The sequence below is a fragment of the Diplotaxodon limnothrissa genome, linkage group LG5, assembly GCF_057381915.1.
Source record: "Diplotaxodon limnothrissa isolate DT_005_m linkage group LG5, D_limnothrissa_male_GT1.1, whole genome shotgun sequence".
Lineage (NCBI taxonomy): Eukaryota > Metazoa > Chordata > Actinopteri > Cichliformes > Cichlidae > Diplotaxodon > Diplotaxodon limnothrissa.
The window spans coordinates 20,158,389-20,170,774 of record NC_140600.1 but is presented as its reverse complement, the minus strand read 5'-3'; positions in this window follow the sequence as shown (position 1 = coordinate 20,170,774).

Sequence of the window (12,386 nt, the reverse complement as noted above, 5' to 3'; positions counted from 1 at the left end):
GCACCCGGTTTGTGTGTCTTCATCTCGACTGATGATGCCAGTGGTGGGTCGGAGAAAAGATGTGCGATGAGGGTCAAGGACCTTTTACTGCTTATCTATAGGTACCAATTTTGATGGAAAACGAATCTGCTTCCTCTCAGTCAGGCACAGACATGTAAACACAAAAATGTCATTGCACCTCAAACCTGTGCTCCCGCTGACGGCCTGAGTGCAGTTTAACGTGTGCGGAACAGGTTCGTAGTTACTGTGAATATTGTAAATATGTGTGACTAAAAGGGGGGTGCCCCAGAAAGAGAGATCTCCTTCGCAACTTTAAAAGAATATATGCTGGATTTTTTTCTCATGGACGATTTTATGGGAATTTTCACAAAAGAAACAAGCAAACAGAAAAAGTTTATGAATTCTAATTTGACACTGTTTATTATAATTATTGTTATTATAAGTAATATTGTTATTCAGATAATTTATTTTCTTTCTTTCTTTTGGACTATATTACCTGAATCATAATACGGATACTGTTATCCCAGTTATAAATATATTTTTAGCTGAAGCGCTTTGTCTGAGCAGGTCAACATTTATACTCTTAAGAAATAAAAAAATCATGGTCATTATCTGTTTTTTTTCTTTGTCAGTCAATATCAAACATAAAAGTCTCTGAGAGGGCAATACATACGAAAAATTCACATAAATAAGCTTTCGCCTCATGAAAGTTCCATCAGTCCAAATCACAGGTACAGACATGTGTACATCAGGTGATCTGCATCCTTTCTGTGTTCTTGTTCCTCAGTGGAGCATGAGATTTTACCTTCATAAGGTCCTCCAACACTGATGTTGATGTTTCAGTGTTTAGAATAACCTGTATCATATTCATCTTACACCACCCAGAGTAAGACAGCACAAAATCGGGTGGTCGTTGCATACTGTTAGCGATAAAAAAAATAAATATATATATATAAAACTAGGAGTTGTGACTAAAGACACTTATTTCCGTCATGATATTAATTTATAAACTTATTCTTAAATAAAAAATAAATCCACAAATCCTTTTATACCAAAGAAGTTGTTTCATCCCATTCCTCTTTGCTGGAAGGTGTGTTTTATTGTCTTTATTGTTTATGTTTCTTCTCAGTGTGCTCATATGTCACAAATACAATACTCAATTAGATTTAAAGATATCCTTGTAACTAGGGATGGGTATCATTTAGGTTTTATCCGATACCAGTACCAAACCGGTACTTTTGAAACGATGCCGGTGCTCAAATGGTGCTCAAACCGGTGCTTAAAGAATGGAGAACACAAAATTGGTCCAAAAACCTCTCATGTTCAGCTGTTTTTTTGTAAAAAGATAACAATGTTAGCCTTTTCTGCAGCTATGGGGCATATATGGCATCACTCTTGGCTGGAAGCAGTGCTTAAACAAAGGAAAAAACACAAACTTTGTCCAAAAACCTCTCATGTTTAACTGTTTCCCACTTTTTCTTTGGTCATTTTAGCCTTTTTGGCCAGGGTGAAGGGAGTATCTGCCATCAAACAAGAAGACAGCCATGTAACTACGACGGTGTTTGCTAGTTCACCTTACGTGCATTAATGTAATAACGTGGTTAACCTACTCAATGTAAATTACACACGAACAACATTAAGCTACTCACGCAGAGAAGAACGGCTGCTGCTGCATCATCATCCTCATCATTTCTGCTACACTGGCAGGGCTAGGGGCCAGGACTCTACTCTTCGGGTTTTTGGGGGATGTTGCTAACTCCAGGTCCGATAACAGGCACTACACTCGCAGTAGATGTGCTCGGTGTGAGGTCTCGCAGCAAGCTATCAAATACGGCGCATTTCTCAGCTTTTAACAAAATGCTATATGTCGCCAGGTGTTTCATCATATTTTAGGAGTTACCTCCTTTGCACAGTATCACCTTAAAGCACTTGTTGCAGGCTGCTGAGTTTGCATCTTTTGCTGTGAAGTACAGCCAGACTTTGACCGCTTCGCCTTGGGCGTTTTTAATCTCTGGCTCTGCTCTAAAAGAACGTACGTACCTGGGCCCGCCTACTACGCTTGCAAAGGTAAAATGATTGGCTAGAATCCAAAGTGTGTGACATCTCAGGAAAAAAAAGCACCGAAATAAAGCACCGAAATAAAGCATCGAAATGTGCGCTGCTTTACGGTCTGGTTTCTACCGTTTATGTCAGAACCGGTGCCATAATGGCACCGCACACCGGTACCCATCCCTACTTGTAACTGAACAAGAGAAATTACTCCAAATAAGGAAAAAAAAAGCAATCAAACTGCATTGTGATGTTAGTACATCTACATCAATATATTAGTTTCTCTTATTTGCTTTTCAGTATTGGCAGAGGAATTCAGTTAGAGCATCTTCTGTTTTAATGAGAGTATCAGTATTGTTTTATTCATTCTTCCCTCCTCGAATTCTGCCTACACCTGATGTGAACCGGTCCTTTCACAATGGTGTTCTAGCTGTGAGCAATGATATGTTGCCAATTCCAGGTACTAAACCCAAGCAGTCCCAAGCATGCTCAACCCCAAAAAATCCACAACCAAATGCTCCTTCCCTGTGAAAAATCTCTGATAAAACCACCAAACACCAACTGTACATTCATCAATTTTAATAATGATTTCAGTTGCCATAGGGCACAGGCAGGGTACACTGTGAACAGGTCACCAGTCAATCACAGGTGGGCTCACACATAGAGACAGACGTCATTCTCTCATCATTGCACCTGCTGCCAATTTAGAATAATCAATAAACCAATTAACCTGGCATATAACATCAGCCTGTTGGAGAAAGCCGGAGTGCTAGCAAACAGAGAATATACACATTCCACATACATGTAGTCTCAGCCATCCAGTGGATTCAAACCCAGGTCCTCCACCCTACACTAATTGCTCAGCACCAAATGGCAGTGTGTGAATAATTTCAGCATGGCAGACACTAAAAAGGAAGGGGAAACCAAATTATTCAGCTGGCTCCAAATGTTTGTTTGTGCATGCTGTTATCTTGCTAACGTATTTAAATATTAATAATAGTTTAAACTTGGTTATAATGTGCTGCTGTAGTGGTTACAGATTGTTTTGACTGCTCTCGGGAGAGTAAAACCAAAAATAAAAAACCCACTGTCTGACCTGGACATGCAGCATGTCATGGTGTAACCAACCCACCCACTGACCTCTTTGACGCTCTCCATCTTTACAAGCTGGCATTTGCAGTAAAATGCAATGGTACAGTTTCACTGTGCTTGAGTTACCCCTCTAGCCTTTGTTGTCATGAAGCAGCACTTTCTAATAAACAGGTTACTTTACTTGGCAGTGGAGATTAGTGCTGTTGACAGAAATGGAGCTGGCTGAGCCATATGTTCCCATCGTTACTTAACCAGTTGCATCTGCTCATTCGATAACACTCTTACGAAATACACTCTTGACAGACTGTTGCTAATATAGCAGTGATGTAAGACGAATACAATTTACATATTTTTCAAATAATTGTTTTTTTTTTTATCAAAAATGTTTATCTTTTAAAGCTGTTACTGGGTTTTAGTTGCACACAGACATTATAGAAACCAATCCAAATAACCTGAGATCTGCTTTAGATGACTAAGCCACAAATACAGCTTAAAAAATTACATAATTGAGTCACAATTTAGATGCACAAGGAGTTTAGAATCATTTCATATTTTGGTGATATTTCACAGGGCTGTCCTCTGTTTTGTTTCACAGTGAACAGAAGTAATACTTTACAGTTAAAGAAACACTTTATTGTGTGTTTGTGCAGCCACACGAGCTAACTCGAAACCTTAACACCCAACAGTAACTGCAGTGTTTGGTATCTAGAGCTGATTTTAATTTCTGAAGCTTTTGCCTACCGATTTTAAAATCGCACAAAACAAGGATAAAATGCATGGATTTTTAAAAAGCATGGAATTAGTGTGAAAACAATCAGTAAGAATGTAAACAAGCATAAACATACTCCGTGTCGGAATGTCTCCGTCTCTAATCTCTGATGCATATCAGAGTTATGAAGCGTCTGTGAGTGCAGGAGTTCCTAAGAAAACTGAAGGGTGTCCTCGCCTGAGGCAGCGAGCCCAGAGACGTACAGCTACGGGTCAACCTAAGTGCAGCCTACGGCCTCATCTCAAGACTTTCACGACCTCTCACCTTGGAAGCACTTTCTCTGTTATTCTTCCAAGGCCTCCCACAGACTTGTTCACAGACCCTTTTAAAAGGCCACGTCCGCCCCAAAAATATGACAAAGCAAAAACACGAGACTTGCTATAAATAGGAGATAAAAAGCAGCCAAGTAATGAGAGTCATTTTGCAGAGTTGAACCTCTCTGGGGAGGGTTTAGGACTGGGTGGGCATCCTAAATCTCCTCACAAGTGAGATTTATAACTCCCACCTGTATTGCAACAACTCCATTTGTTTTTCTACTAGATTCAATTACTGGAATCAAAAACAAGGACAGAAGTGACTTCAGAGGAGTCTTAGCAGACCGATGTGATAAAGGAGATGAAAGGTAAAAGGACCAGTGTTTAACCCAACGCAGAAAACTAATAATGATGAAGGGAGGGGGTGTCAGTGAGCAGTGGAAGAAAACAACTCACCCAGATTAGGTCTGGATCCTTAAGTGCTGAACTATGGTTGTGTTTATTGAGGAGCAGCTGCTGAATTGAAAGCAGGCAAGCAGTGAGAATATGATTACACGCAAATTAAGAAATTATATTTTAAAAGTTTTCTAGGATTTCCTGGATAGTCTCAGCTTTAGAAAGTTGATTATATTGTAAGTAAGTATGTAAAATGTATTTATATAGCACTTTTCACAGATAAAATCACAGAGTACTTTATAATGAAACCAGAAATTAAAAAAAAAATTTAAAAGTAAAATATTGCTGAGATTACTTTTATAGCTTTTAAATCAAAGCAGACTTTTTGAAGGATTATGTGTCTTTATTTCTGTAGCCCAAGTTTTATTTTAGTCCACAACTTATGCATATTGGCATCCAGAAAGTATGTTAGTAATATAATATAGTCCCTGGTTCAATCCTGGGTTTCGGCAATAGGGCGGATGATTTTTGGGGCAGGGATATCTCAGTAGGTAGAGTGGTGGCCCCATGATCGGAAGGTCAGGGGTTCAAAACCCCTGAACAAGCTACCATCCCTACACGCTGCTCCCTGGCCGCTTGATTGGTGGCTGCCCACTGCTTCACTGAGTGAATGGGTTAAATGCAGAGAGGAATTTCCCCATGAGATCAATAAAGTACATGTTTTTAAAAAAAACATAAGTGCTGGTTGGAGACGACAGACAGTTCATATGGATTCACATGAAACTGAACTGAAACCACCTCACAAAGTTTCTGTATTTGTTTTGCTGATAAAGAGAGAGAAAGACACAAGTATGCCGATCACAGAGGATAAATTTGATATTTTACTAAGCAGTGCATTGGCAAGCATGAAAGTGCACAACAGGAACATGTTAGGTATCATGTGTTATGGATAAAAAGAAAGAAATATGTTGACTATGCACATTTCTGAATACATTTTGTAGGAATTTCCTGACCATTATGGAGCCAGAACATTCAGATCACCTGCTCAGTTCATCATAAGCACTAAGCCCTACATGTCCTCACAACATAGACAACATAAGCACAGTTATTGTGTTTGATTCACTCTGTAATTGTGGTATAAGATTATATGCATCCAACTGTCAATAAAACCCACATCACTCCACTGCTGGGATTAAAAACCGGTATGCAGTTTTCACGTCTGCAGTTTTAACGCAATTTGAAACGAGCCTCAGTGAGGGTGGTTGCTGCTAGGTTATCTTAAATCGGTCATGGGCCTTCTTCTTGACTCCAGAAGGTTAACAATAACAATCTATTTTAGACAAAAACAAACAGCAAATCACATTGTAGCACTGTAGGATTTCTGTTGTGATAAACGGAGATAAATTACTTATTTACAACTGTAGAAAAATTTGGATTTACTGTGTGCAGATGATCCGATTACGGAGCTGATGGCAAATTTGTAGATATGAGAACTTTCACTTGGCACTGAGTGCTGGCATGGTGCTTGGTGAAGTCTGGGATACTATTTCCACTGTTTAAAGGGCTAAAGATATGTAGCACCTTAGAGTCATTGTGCCACTTAAAAGAAACTGGAAACTAAAAATTGAAGCTGAAATTAGCTTTACAGTTTCCTCAGAATCTTACACAATTTATTAATTTCATTTGGGGAAAATGCTGCTAGTGGTCCAACAGCTGTGTTGCACATGGTTCAAGAAACATTACGTGACTGAAAAGACTCAGTGACCCTGACAGATTACACTGGTTCCACACTTTTCTACTGAGTAACCAAGAAAGAAATGTCAGGAGATTCAATGAGATTTACTTTCAAAGCACAAACATTATGTCTCTGCAGGGATCTCAAGAAATACACAAAGACAAAGTTAGAGGGAAGTGAAAGAGGGGATCAGCACTGTCAAACTGATAAACTGATGTGGAAAAATCACCATAATGCAGATTTTTTGATTTAGAGGTGAAGTCCAGTCTCAAGACTGTCTATGCTGTGCATGAGTGTTCAAGTGGCCCAGGAGGCAATTCATAAAGTATCATTATTATTATTATTTTTTTGTAATAAAATAAATGAAAAGAAGTTACATCTGTCATAGAGGTCCCAACTAGGTCCAGGTCATCATCACAGATTGTTAAGCAAGGAAAAACATGCAAAATATTGCACTTTTCAAAAGAAATTGAAAATTATATGCATTTTTTGCTGACATAAAAGGCAAACCAGCTTAAAACACACTAAACAGTGTATGTTAAACGAACACTCTTTCGTGTAGTTTTAGTCTGTAATACGTCCCATCCTGACAGACACAGTGTTACCTGGGCAATATGGTGCCTAGGTACCAACCTAGGTGAGCTAATGGCCAAAAAGTGTATTTTTTTCTATTACAGCTATAGTGGACACAAGGGTCTAGCTTTGCATAAGAAAGGGGCAAAATACGTACAATACATATGTAGGGTATCCAGTTTGGTTTGTTAATGGATGCGCTTTATTAAAGCTGTTGAAATGTCTTTTCTTTAAAAAAAAGTGGAGGTGTGTGATTAAAATATCAGGCTTCTTGCTGGTTAATGACACAGAAACACACTCGACCAATAATGCAAAGGTTTAAAACTGCATTAGCGTGACACCTGTTAGCATGTCACATTTTACAGAGAGAAAATCAGGTGAGATTTTAATAGTTAACTTTATTTAAAATAAAGTAAACGTAAAACTTCAGTATTCTTTCTGTTTAGTTATCTGCTTTATTTCACCTGGTGTCAAAGAGTGGACAGGAATGACTGAAAAAGGGGAACCGTTATCAGCAAAATCCTCCATAGCACCAAAACTCCTGGCAAATGGCATCAACTTCCAGCTCCAAATAACTCCTGAGCTTAAAGACTTTAAATTTAAATTAAATTTAAATCATTTAAAGCAAAAACTAAAGATGCAATAATTGCAATTGGAAAAGGATTACACTCAATGTAGAAAGGGCATGAAAGGAATGGAAGAGAACATATTTACTGTGTTGCTTAATAGGAAAGCCTGAAGCACAAAAATAAAGCTCTAAAGCACAGATAAAGGTAGACACAGCCACTTCACCGTGCTTCAGTACTACTGTATCCTTAGAACTGTACATGCACTGACCACAACTCAGTGCTGACTGAGCAAAAAAATAGAAGACCAGCTTTAAATACGACCATCATCGCTATCATCTGTCTGCAGACTGCAAATAAAAGCAGTTCCAGCCTTTACTTCGCATTAGAGAGGTCCCTGTGTTATGTGTAATGATTCTTGATGATCCTTGAAACAACACAAACAAAACAAACAAAAAAAACTCTACAATGACACAACTTTCTCTAGAGTGTAACAAACAGAAAAAGAGTGACTTAATTCCAGCAAGAGGTTCGAGTATCTGTTTTACAAACACGTGCAGGCCGGTCCCCATCTAACCATACTGGAATAAAAAATGTAAATGAAACACAAACACTGATGTACTCACTCCACATAACATGACACAAGCATACACATACACACTACAGACACACACTGTGACTGTAGACTGGGCTCGGGAGGAAAGGTAGAACATGCTGACACACGGTGCATTCTCTCTGAAAAGTGGGACACCCTCCAACCACCCGATCCACAACCACTGACAAGTCCCTTTCAAACTGCTTTTCTTCTCCTGTCTGAGGCAGACAAATTCATCCCTCTTGTCCCCAAACAATCACCTCTTTTCTTCTGCCTGTTAAGCCAATGAAAGGAAGAAGGAGGGTCCAGGACAGAGGGAGGGAGAAATACATCTGCCTGACAGTACTACACTGTAGGCACTTGGCTAATGCGCTGTGTTAGGGCTCCTGGGACTGGGCGTCTGGGCCCCACTATCTTATAACAAAATTGACAAAAAGCCCAGGGCTCAGCCCTCAGGAAATCTGAGAGGCAGGGTATCTAGGCCAAGAGGGCAAGAAAGCGGGAAGGAGGGACAAAACATCTCAGGTACATCTTACCTATGCTGGCCTCTGGGAGCTCGTCGACTGGTAGCTTTGGAGCTCTGGGTAGCTCCCCCAGCTGGGTCTAGACTGGGTCTAGGGAGTAAGTAGCTCTGGGAGCTCCCCTTATCATAAGGGTTCTGGTCGCGCGCGCGTCGAAGCTGTGAATGTGAATGTGTGTATTGTTTTAATTAATGGAGCAAGCTGAATTTTCACGGTCCAATAAGAGACTGAGCTGCTCCTACTGTGTTTTTCTTTTACTGCTATTCACTGACGTGCTGGTGAGTTGAGAGAACGGTCGAGTTCCGTCTCGTAAAGTTCACACCGCTTTTGGAAATAGTCCGAAAGTAGAAGGGCGTGTGAGCAACCACTCTCGTCTCTAATACCAGCGAAGGTGATAGCAGCTGTATTGTGTATATATTACTTAAACAAAAATAAGTAAATACATAAATAAGATGGGTAAAGAAACATAGAATCATTTTTCCTGTAACAATACGCTAAAAGTTGGGGTTTCCTTGAAGTGCACACGCTTATGCAACATTGAGCAAATATATTTACACACTTCCTAACGGATACACTCCAAGTTACCAACCACATTTAGCACAAAAAAACAGTCGCTTTTCCACGATAACTGTCCAAGCATTATGAATTAGCCTTCAGGTTCCACTGAAAAAGGACAGAACTCACCAAGGTGCCATAATTAAAAGGACATTGGGGGGGGGGGGGGGGGGGGGGGGGGTTGGAGGCTATCCCATTAGATGCAAAGCTAAAGGTAGGGTCTCTTCTGCACAGGATGCCTGTCAATCACAGGAGTAACACACAGGTCCACCAAAGAGACTGTGGTGGCAAGAATAAAAAGAACGATGATGATATTCTTTTGATAAATCACCTCATTTGAGACTTTCAGTTCACGATCTCAGTTATTATTTTCTACTCTTATTTAAGACTTGAGAGGATGATGCCATTTAGCTTTTTGTCTCATCTTTAAATAAAGACTAAATTGAGTAAAGTTAGAGAAGAAGCCACAGTGGAAATTTTAGGTCATGATTAATCCTTCCAAACAAGTCATAATTGGTGGTGGTGTAGGATGGCGGCGCACGCAGTTGCAGCAGTTCTGTCTTACGGATCGATTCTACGTATGGATGATTTGATACATTTTAGGTTTTGCTTTGAGTAGTTGAGCGAATGGTGCTTTGATCTATATATTAGTTTTTTCACCTCAGCCAAGTATAAAGTGATATTTGCAATGCTGTGTTAAAGTGGGATTTGACAGGTGGGGGGCTCCATTCACATGGCATAAACATAAGATCAGGTATAGCAGTGTAGTGGGGGGGAAATAATTAATTAGAAATACGTCACATAAAATCATTAGTCACATAAAAAGTGAATCTAATCAGCATCATAATTTAAATATATATTGATATCTCAAAGTCAAAGTCAAAGTCAACTTTATTTGTCAATTCTGCCACATGTACAGGACATACAGAGAATAGAAATTTCGTTACTCTCAAACCCTAGATGAAATAGCAATGAACATTTAAATAAAAGAGAGTGATTAAAAAATGCAAATAAAATAATTAAAAAGTAAAAATTTAAATAAATACAATACAAATTAACAAGAAAGCTATACAATATACAATATACAGTATTCAGGTAAGGGTAAATGACATTGAGTGTAAATATCTGTTACTCTTGATGTAACCCAGCAACAGTATGACAGATGTAAGGAGTCACCAACTTCAAGTCCTTCTAAATGTTATCATAATATAGCAAACTAACAAGCTTAGGGGGCACTAAGCTGCCTGGCATTTTCGTAAATCCTTTGCAGAGCACAGAAGTGGTGTATTTCAATTTGTTTTGCAAAACTTTTTCACAAAAACATAATTCAGTAATACATAATGTATAGCTCCAACATCTGGTTTGAAAACTCTAGTAAAATAGGGCAACACGTGTGAGAATTAAACTTCTGGTCTATAATGTCTCAATTGCTGAGGAGTGCTTACCTGTGAAAATAATCTCTCATCTTCGATCTTTCCTCTCTTTCTTACATATTTCCCCATCTACCGTGTGTTGCACAGCTAAATCTTTAGCTCACAGAGACACTGTGTGAAGATCTTTGCAGAAACACTTTGTGTGTCTGCTGATATTTGTTAATCTGTTTGAAAAGTTGCATTTGAAATTACCTCTTAAAAATAAAACAATGTTATTCCCCTTAAACTCGCTCCTCGTCTGTAGCTAGCTAAATGCTAAAGTACAACTGGGAAGTTTACATTTGCACCATGAACGCATCACGGGAATGAGAAGGAAAAAGGACGCGTTGAAGATGTTAGTGGGCAATGTGACGTCATTATTTTCTTATTTCTGAGCAGGTATCTCCATGTCACCACTGGAAGCAATGCCAGGCTGTAGCACATAAAAAAATTAACTAATTCAACAATATTACGAATTAACCTGCTAATCAGATTTAATTATTCTTTTTTTTTTTAAAGCGTTTTTTAAATGTAATATCCATATTTATATTGGTAAATGGGCTGTGACGAACAGGATTTATACACTGGCATATATTGTCTAGCTCAAAATTATTCTTTACGATTCCTGAAAAATATGATAGAGATATGTTCGACAGACTTGAACAAGTGAAAGAGGATGGATGGATATTTACTTTTGTCACTCTGTTGTCTCCAAACCCTTTCACTTTATTCACCATTTACCCACTGTTACCTTTCACTTCCTCTCCAGTGTTACATAAAGTGCCACGTCTGCAGCGGACACATTCTTCTTTGCCGTGCACACCAAGTTCACTCCAACAAATAACTATGCCCTATGATGGCCATGAGCGAGGAGGCTTCAGAGTTTGAGTGGAGAGGAGATAATTACTTTTTGGAGTTTATCCTGAAGGCCAAATGTTTCTGCTGTTAATGTTGCCTCTCGTCTGACCTTCAAGTGACCTGCAAAGTACACAACAGCTCAAAGCAGAGGCCCGGTTGGCTGGGAACCAATAACTGGAGAAAAGCAAATGCAGAATGAAGAACAAGATGAAAAACATGTGATACAGAGAAAGTTGTTAACGGAGAAAAGCAAAAGCAAGACCGATTAAAAAACAGAAGAGACAGAGATTAAAAGGTTTGAAAACAGGATGAGTGTAGAGTGTTTGAAAACATGTATATCTGATATGTTGCACCTCCAGCAATGTTTACAACACTCATCTCCTGTAGGCAGATCACAGCAATGATATCTCACATGGAGCAACAGAAGTGACAAGGTCAGACCTGATAATGAGCTAATCAAAATCAAAAATCATACATGCAAGCAGCTGCACACGCACACGCACACACACACACACACACACACGCACACGCACACACACACACACACACTCGTGAACCTCGGATTCTTTCAGCTTTGATTGCAAAGGTGTCCTGATGTGACACATCACATCTCTGTTTCTTCTCACTTCTCTTTCTCGCTTTTAAAAATTTGAGTTGATTGCCTTTCTGATGAGTGCGCCCCTTATCGTCCTCCACCATCCAGCGCCTTTTCATTTCCTCTGCTTTTTATTGCTTCTGTTCTTCTTTCACAATTTGTGCAGTTTATCTTTTTAACTCTTCAACCACCAAGCTCAGCATCAACAGATTCCTCATAAAAATCATACAATTCATTACAATAATTTCACTTTTGTCAGAACCCTCCCCCCCCCACCCCCACAAGTGATTGCTTGACAAAAACACCAAGACTGTCTAAGAAGAGGAGATACACTCTCAAACACTTTCACACACTTAGGTGGGGCGAGGGATGGAAATCGGGCCGAGGGAAACTGGAGATGTGGATATGAGCACCGA